This window comes from Egretta garzetta, unplaced genomic scaffold, assembly GCF_000687185.1.
Source record: "Egretta garzetta isolate BGI_Z169 unplaced genomic scaffold, ASM68718v1 scaffold622, whole genome shotgun sequence".
Taxonomy (NCBI): Eukaryota; Metazoa; Chordata; class Aves; order Pelecaniformes; family Ardeidae; genus Egretta; species Egretta garzetta.
In genome coordinates, this window is record NW_009258780.1 from 194,914 (window position 1) to 202,224 (window position 7,311).

Consider the following 7,311-nt stretch of genomic DNA (forward strand, 5'->3'; position numbering starts at 1 on the left):
GGAGGTGAGCTCAGCCGTGCTGCGCGCTCGCTGCGGGGGCGTCCGCTGCTGTAAAACCGACGCGATTCGGTCAGCACGAACGAGGGGCCCGTCCTTCTGCATCTTTTCCCGGTCAGTGCAGAGTGTTAACGGCAGCCCGCGTCTGGGCACGGCTCCAAAAGCAAAGCTAGGTCACGGTTAATGACACGGCAGAAGCCGGTTCCCTCTGCCTCCTTTTGTTACGCTACTCTCCGTGTTGTAGCTGTTGACTTTCTTGCTTCTAGCTCCTTACGCTGCGGCAGGGGCAGAAATATCTACCCACTAATTTGGCTGAAGTTCCCAGCATAATTATCTCTGTCATACAGTGCTGCTCTGATATTGTAAATATTTTTTTTTAATGGTTCTGACATTTAACATACTCAAAACTGAAAGCTGAATTTTGAATCCCCTGCAATTACTTGACTTGCAGCTGGGATATCCACTGCAAAGCTTACTATTTATGCCACCACAATTCATTCTCAAATAATTTCCCCCCATTTTCTCCCAGCAATAGCTCTGAGGTGTTTTCTGGTCTGCGCTGGGTTCACCTCTTGTGTCAGATCTGAAAAGGTAAATTAAACTCTGCCCCTAGAGCGATGGTGAGAGTATCAAACGGCTGCATCGCCTGGGTCTTCCACTTGACGGTGGCTTATTTTGCTCTTAAAAGAGCCAGGTGATTGGGACGAGCAGACTTACTCGGTGTTCTAAGACTTACTCGGTGTTTTATGCTTTTCACTAAGGGTCTCTGTGGTGGCAGCGATGGTCTCGGGCTGGCAGCTCCCATCCGTGCCCTGATCCCGCTCCCTGCCCTGCCCGGGGCCGCCCAGCTGGGCACCCGACGTCTCCGTCTGCACCAGAACTGCTCTTACGCCAAAAATCACAATTGTGGAAAAACCACAGTGAGTCTCTTGAAAACTTTAAGCAAGAAGGAAATAATTTCCCTGTTCCTATCGGTTCACGTCATCTTTTTCCTTTCCCGTCCTTCTTTTATGCCTGTTCCTTCTCTCTTTGTCACTGGTGTCCTGGATGCCGGGATTAAAGGTGAACTTCTCTCCCCCCAACGCTCTCATCCCACCAGACTCCTCCTCCGTACTGCGGGCGTGTCTGAAACCCTGCTGCTCTCTGCCAGGTCCATTGCTGCGCTCTTACACTGATGGAAAAAACCCAGAATAATGCAATCTGCACTGGGGGCAAAGTATTTCCAGTGATTCGGGTGTCGAAACATGCAGCTGTGCAGCCTGATTGAGTTTAGACTGTGAGTTTAGACTGTATCTATATGTATAAATGTATAGCCATCTTGGTGCGACTATACATAGACAGAGCTGCAGTGGCAGAAGGGGTCATCCGCAGTTTTCAGCAGGGACAGACAGACAGGCTCGGCTTACAGTTTTTAAGCCCGAGTTTGGCACCACCCCCTGTTTCAGATGCCCCGATTGTGCCTCCTGTGCGTATTTTTCTATCCCATTTCTTGTCGCGGTATCTTACTGCACCTGGGGACACGTCTGCTTGCGGCTGGGTTGGACTCTGTCCTTCAGGGAAACCTGACAACGCGGCCCGTGCTTTTTGAACTCCTATGGTCTTCCTTCGTTGGTCAGATTTTGTCCCAAATTGCATATACTCGCCTCTCCGACGTGCAAAAGCAGCCATTTTAAGGAATGTTCGAATACATTACAGCATCCGGTAGGCATTGAACAGTGCATGCAGAAGAGAGAGCCCTTCCTTGGGGAGCTTCCGGAGGAGTTCGCATCGGAAAGGCACGGCTGGAGCTTTCACAGCGGGGAGGTACGGCTGTGTTGGGCAATGCTGAGCATGGCCACATTGTATATGGAGATCTTAACTTGGCCTTTGGATGCCAGGTGGCAGTTTTTGCAGAGAAATTGAGGTGTTCCTGCCTGAAAACTGGCGGTAGGTGAGGCTGAGAGAAGGGGAATGCTTTCTGCCGTGTTAGACTGGCATCCTGTGCTGGAAAAAGGCAGCTTGCCCGCTCGGGGTAAATGCTACTTCTCTCCGCTAGCCCGGCGTGAAGGCTACTGGAGGGCAGACAACGCATCCTGCTGTGCCTAATCAAACTGTCTGGTGCTGGTTGTTCTGCTGTCGGCAATCGCCACCTTCCCAAATCGTGATGGCTGCTTTGCCTCTTTGGAAAAAGCATGGAAACGGGCTTGGAAAGAGGCGCGCTGCTGTCACGCTGCCTGTGGCCGAACGGAGTTGGGAGTCAAACAAGCCGTGCCAAAAATTAAACTGAGAAGCAAAGAGTCTGCAACGAAAAGCCTGAGTACCTGGCTTGAAACATTTTCAAAATGCGACGGCTTGTGCTGCCTGGGTGCAGGAGGTAGGAAAGCAAACGCCGGTGCTTGTGTTGTGTACGGGTGGAGATCCCAACGCCGCAGGCAGCAGCGCAGAGGGGTTGAACCTGGCAGTGGCAGTTGCAGGAAGAATGAGGAGATGGGAGCTGCTGGCTGCCTGTGGATGGGAGGGTGGAAGCTGTTTCGGGGATGCTACCGGGAGGTCCCAACCCAGGTTCAAAGGGTTAACTTAAAAAAAACCAAAAACCAAACAAGCATATTTTTCCCTGTGTCTCAGCACTGTCTAGTTTTAGCCACGATGGGAATTAGGTGGGGACAATCTTTTTAGTAGGCCCAGCTGTGACAGGACGAGGGGTAATGGTTTTAAACTAAACCAGGGCAGGTTTAGACTGGATCTAAGGAAGAAATTCTTTACAGTGAGGGTGGTGAAACCCTGGCAGGGGTTGCCCAGAGAGGGGGTGGAGGCCCCATCCCTGGGAACATTCCAGGCCAGGTTGGACGGGGCTGTGAGCAACCTGATGTGGTTCAAGGTGTCCCTGCTCCTGCAGGGGGGTTGGGCTGGGTGACCTCTGGGGGTCCCTTCCCACCCAAACCATTCTATGATTCTATGATCCTGACATTAGGATGGGACAAGGTGAAAGACGGAAGCTGTGTGTCCTTCAATATCAAAACACAAAGCCCAGCGTTACATGACACTTAATCTATGCAATACCGTGAGCAGCCTGAGGCCCGTCGGGTCCGTCTGATGAGGTTCTGCCACCACCCCCTCTGCTTTGTATTCATCTGTCACCGAGACTGGGAGCCACTGGAGAGGAAAAAGAGCTGGCAGCGTCACACAGTGGCTTTTCGACATGGATCCAAGCGGCGTGGGAATTGCTAGGGGTTGTTTCCTGATAGTTATCGCGGGCATCAAAATGTAACAGGGATGGATGGACCCACAATTTCTGTAAATACCACATCGTGTCCTGCTTCTGAGTAAATACAATTGTCATTCTTCACAATTTCTAGACCGCAAGCTACAGTTACACCGCCTTTCAGCTGTTCCCTCACGAAAGGAGACAACGTGTGCTGGACTCGGCGTGTCAGCTTCCCACCGGGACAGTTGGAATCCTTCTGTAGGCTCTGCTACGACCACTAGATGAAAAAGGTACGGTATGGACTCCGTTAGCTGGAACGGGCTGGTATCGCTCCATACGATTGTCTTAAATTGGACGCGGATTTGGCTCACAGCAGATGTTAAAAGGAGGAAGAAGGCAGAGCAGCCGCATACCCAGTGGGACTGAGGTTTCCTTTAGCTCAGCACCTATCTCCAGCAGCACCAGCGGTGGGTACCCAGGGAAGAGGGGAAAAAAAATGGGTAAAGAGGCACTGAAACACCCCTGAAACAGCCCCTGAGCCTCTGGGGTGCAAAGTACTTCATTTAACTCCTACTTTATTACCCCTTCTGGTAGGTTCTTTTTCAGTCCTCGGTGATACCTACTAAGGAGTAAACGCTCTTTCTATTTCCCATGGGCTGCCCTACTTTACAGCATCACCTTGGAGACAGAAAACACAATTCTGTGCAGAATCAGTATCTGCTCGTCCCTGTTCCCGATTCATTTTCTTTATTGGTGGCGAGGAAGCAAACCCCTGGCCCTGCTGTGAAATCCCTGGGCAGGCCGCAGTTGGGTTTGGTGCAGCCGGGGTGGGGGCTGCGGGCTTTGGGAGGCGCACGCAAAGGCAAAGCCGAGTTCTTTGGGCATGGCTCGCGGGGCCTGGCACAAGCTCGCCCCTTCTACCCTTTCCGGCGGCGTCTTTGTTCTCCAGCAGTTTCCATGGTGCCCCTGCTGTGTCTGCAGACCTGTCTGCAGGCAGCGCTCAGCTCCTCTCCAGCGCACGGGGGGGGATTTTTGCGAGGCGGCGCATGGCCTTGCGTGGCTGCGCTGCACAGCCGTGGCGCAGCCTGCTAGGCAGCCGCCACCGATACCCTGCGGGGGCTGTCGCATCGCTGGGACGTACGGATGGATGTGTTTTAAGTGAAGGAAGCGGTATAGATGATGCTACCTGAGAATCCAGCTCAGCCTTTCGCTTGGTTAAAACAACGAGAGGAGGGCTCTCGTCCAAAGGGGTTGTTGCTGGCAGCGTAGCGTTGCTGTAAAAAAACCAACCAACCAAAAAAAAAAAAAGGCAGTGGAGGGTGTAATAAGAAAGAGCAGCCGTGCTGCTCGCTGCAGCGCTCTGCAAATTTGATCTTCATCCCACAGGGGCGTGAAGGTGGATGGTCTGTGTATGTCACCCAGCATCGCTCCCCTCGCCTGGAGACGGGCGAGGATGAGGTCATTTATCCGTTACCCAGCTGTTAGTTCTCTGCTCACTGTTCTGATACCAGAGCGCTGACCCCCTGAAGGGCTTCGGCAGGTGATGGGGGGGGACCTCTGGGTCCAGCCAGAAGGGCTGAGTAACCTGGCCCCTGTTTTTCATGCCCAGGAATAATATCCCTCGAGAAACCCTGAGCTTTGGGGGGTAGAGGCTGTTCAGAGGGTAACGGTAGCACACTTACGGCCCAATATTAGACATATTTCAGCAAGAAAACAGGTTAGGTGGATCTTACGGGCAACAGGGGATTTTAGGTCCCCGGGCACAGCGGAGGGTGGGTGAAATGGGGGAAACGAGGCTGGAGGTCTGTTAGTAGGCTGCCTACAGGAATGTGGTTTAATCCGGGACCTGCAGATAGCCATAAGAAATGGAACAATATTGGAGTTAGTATCAAAGCATAGAGACACGATAACTGAGGACACGAGGGCAGCTTAGAAGCAGAGGAGTCCTAAGTCACAAAAACTCAAGACTTCGGGCAGCAGAGGCTTTCTTCATTAAGGTGCAGCTTTGCTGTGTGTAGAGATAGCACAGGCTGCTCCCCAAAGCTGGGCGCGAAAATTAACGGTTTGTAACTCTTAGCAGAGGTTTTCAAAGATGCCTAGAAAATTAGAATGCCCAATTAAATAGGAATCAGTCATCCAAGTCCCTTAGGCCGTCCTGAAAACCACAACCGCTCTGCACCGCATGTCATTTTGAGTCAGATTTTTGCCTCTTTGCGCTCCTCTTGCAGCACCATCCCCAGCTGCAGCTGGCACAGACCTGTGGCTGAAGCCAGTAGGGCTTCGAAGCACGGCGTCCGAGCGGCCTCGGTGGGGACAGGAGAGCAGGTTGTCCGTCCCTGCCGAGGCCACTCAGAGCCGAATCTGCGGCAGCCGTTAGGCGCCAGCCTTTCTCCCTTCCGGGCCATTTTCGTACCTCTGACGTGGGAGCACGAAGCTGGATGGGCAGCGAGAAGGCGGGCTGTGCTCCAGTGAAGTTATGAAGCGCGAGATCTAGTTTCATGGGTTTGGGGGGTGTGACATTAGCATCTCACACGCATGTACCATGCACCCTGACCTGTTCAGGCCATGGCTTCTGGGTGAGGCGCCCGCTCTGGCAGGGGTGCCAGTGGGCTCTGTGTCCTTCCAGCTGGAGGATGCTTGGGAAGGACGCGTTAGGCGAAGGACGGCGTGTGGCTGAGCGAGGTCCTGCGGAGCGGGGCGCTTGGCACAGGCGGTGGGACTGCGGAGAGCCTTTGCTAAGTGCTAGGTAACGCTTAAGAGGAGATGATGGCACAGAGCCGCAGCCTGGCAGCTCAGTAAACATGAAGAATGAGTGACATAAATGTACGACGTACGCCGATGACGGGAGAAATGCTCATGGAGTGAGCGCTGGCTCTGCAAGCTGGCTGGAAGATGGGCATTTATTTATCTGTGGTTCTGACAAGAAGGGGCTGCGTTCCGCGTCGTCGTCTGCGCAGCACCTTCGTGCCTGGCGAGGTGTGGTCATAACCTGGAGCAAGTGTCTGTTCCAAGGGAGGTTTTATTTTCCCTTGGTCCGGGCTGCTCACCCTGGGCTGGCACCAGCACATCCTCCCGTGGCAGGGCCCTCAGAGCAGCTGGCCACCAGCCCTCCAAAAAACATCCACCTGCAGCTGGGTCCGGCTGGCCCCCCAGCCGCCAAAGTGGCCGTAAGGACCTGGGGATGTGAAGCTGGAGGTGGGGCGAAAGGTATGGGCCAAATCCCGGCGCAACGCAGGCGAAGGCGTTGGCAAAGGGAGCAGCTGGTGGGAGGAAATTCAGCACGTCCCCGACACAACAAAACTGACGGCGGTGTTTGAGCCTGTGCTTCCCAAGGCCGGTTTTCGAGAGCCGATAAGGTTACGCAAGCGGGAGCGGGCTCCGGAGCCTGGGGCCCGGCGGGAGATGCCTTTGATGAACGCTTTCCCGGCGCCTTGCATCGAAGAGCGAAACTGGGTTTGGAAAGGAACGCGGGTGAAGCAGCGACTCCTTCTCCGCGGAACAAGGGGATGGCATTTTTTGACAGGCGAGCAGGCAGGTCACCGTATAACTTGGTGAGGGTTTCTGAGGTGGCACCATGCTCCAAAACAAGCGCAGCTTCCCTCGGGCGGGCAGGCAGGGGTGTAGCAACCTCCCGTGGCCAAAATCCGGAGAGCAGCGAGTGTAATTACCCAGTGGGACCACTCGCCGGGGCACAGAACGGATTCATTGCAACTCGACGATTTCGACTCGTTTTTCTGACACGCTGTAGCTCCACCAGCTGTTTGGGGTTGGCTGTCAGAGTCACGGAGGGAAATGGTATTCCCAGAAATTCCTGTCTAATATGGGAGATCAGGCGCTCTGATTACAGGGTCCTGCGTGGCCTTAAAATACCTGAATGGAGGCAGCGGGGATTAATTCTTCCCCCTTCGTGTTCGGCCCAGATAACGGCCCAGAGGCCTTCAGGCGGTTCAGGCCACGCGTGTGTGTCTGCGCGAGCCGGCGGTGCCGGAGGATGATGGTCATTCCGGCTGCAGATACCCGCGTTTTTCCCAAAGCTGAAGCCGCGGGTTTATTCCTGTGTTGGGAAACATGGAGCCGGCCGGGACGCTGTAACAGTGTCGCAATTTAACACAGAGCCCCGGTGGGTTCAG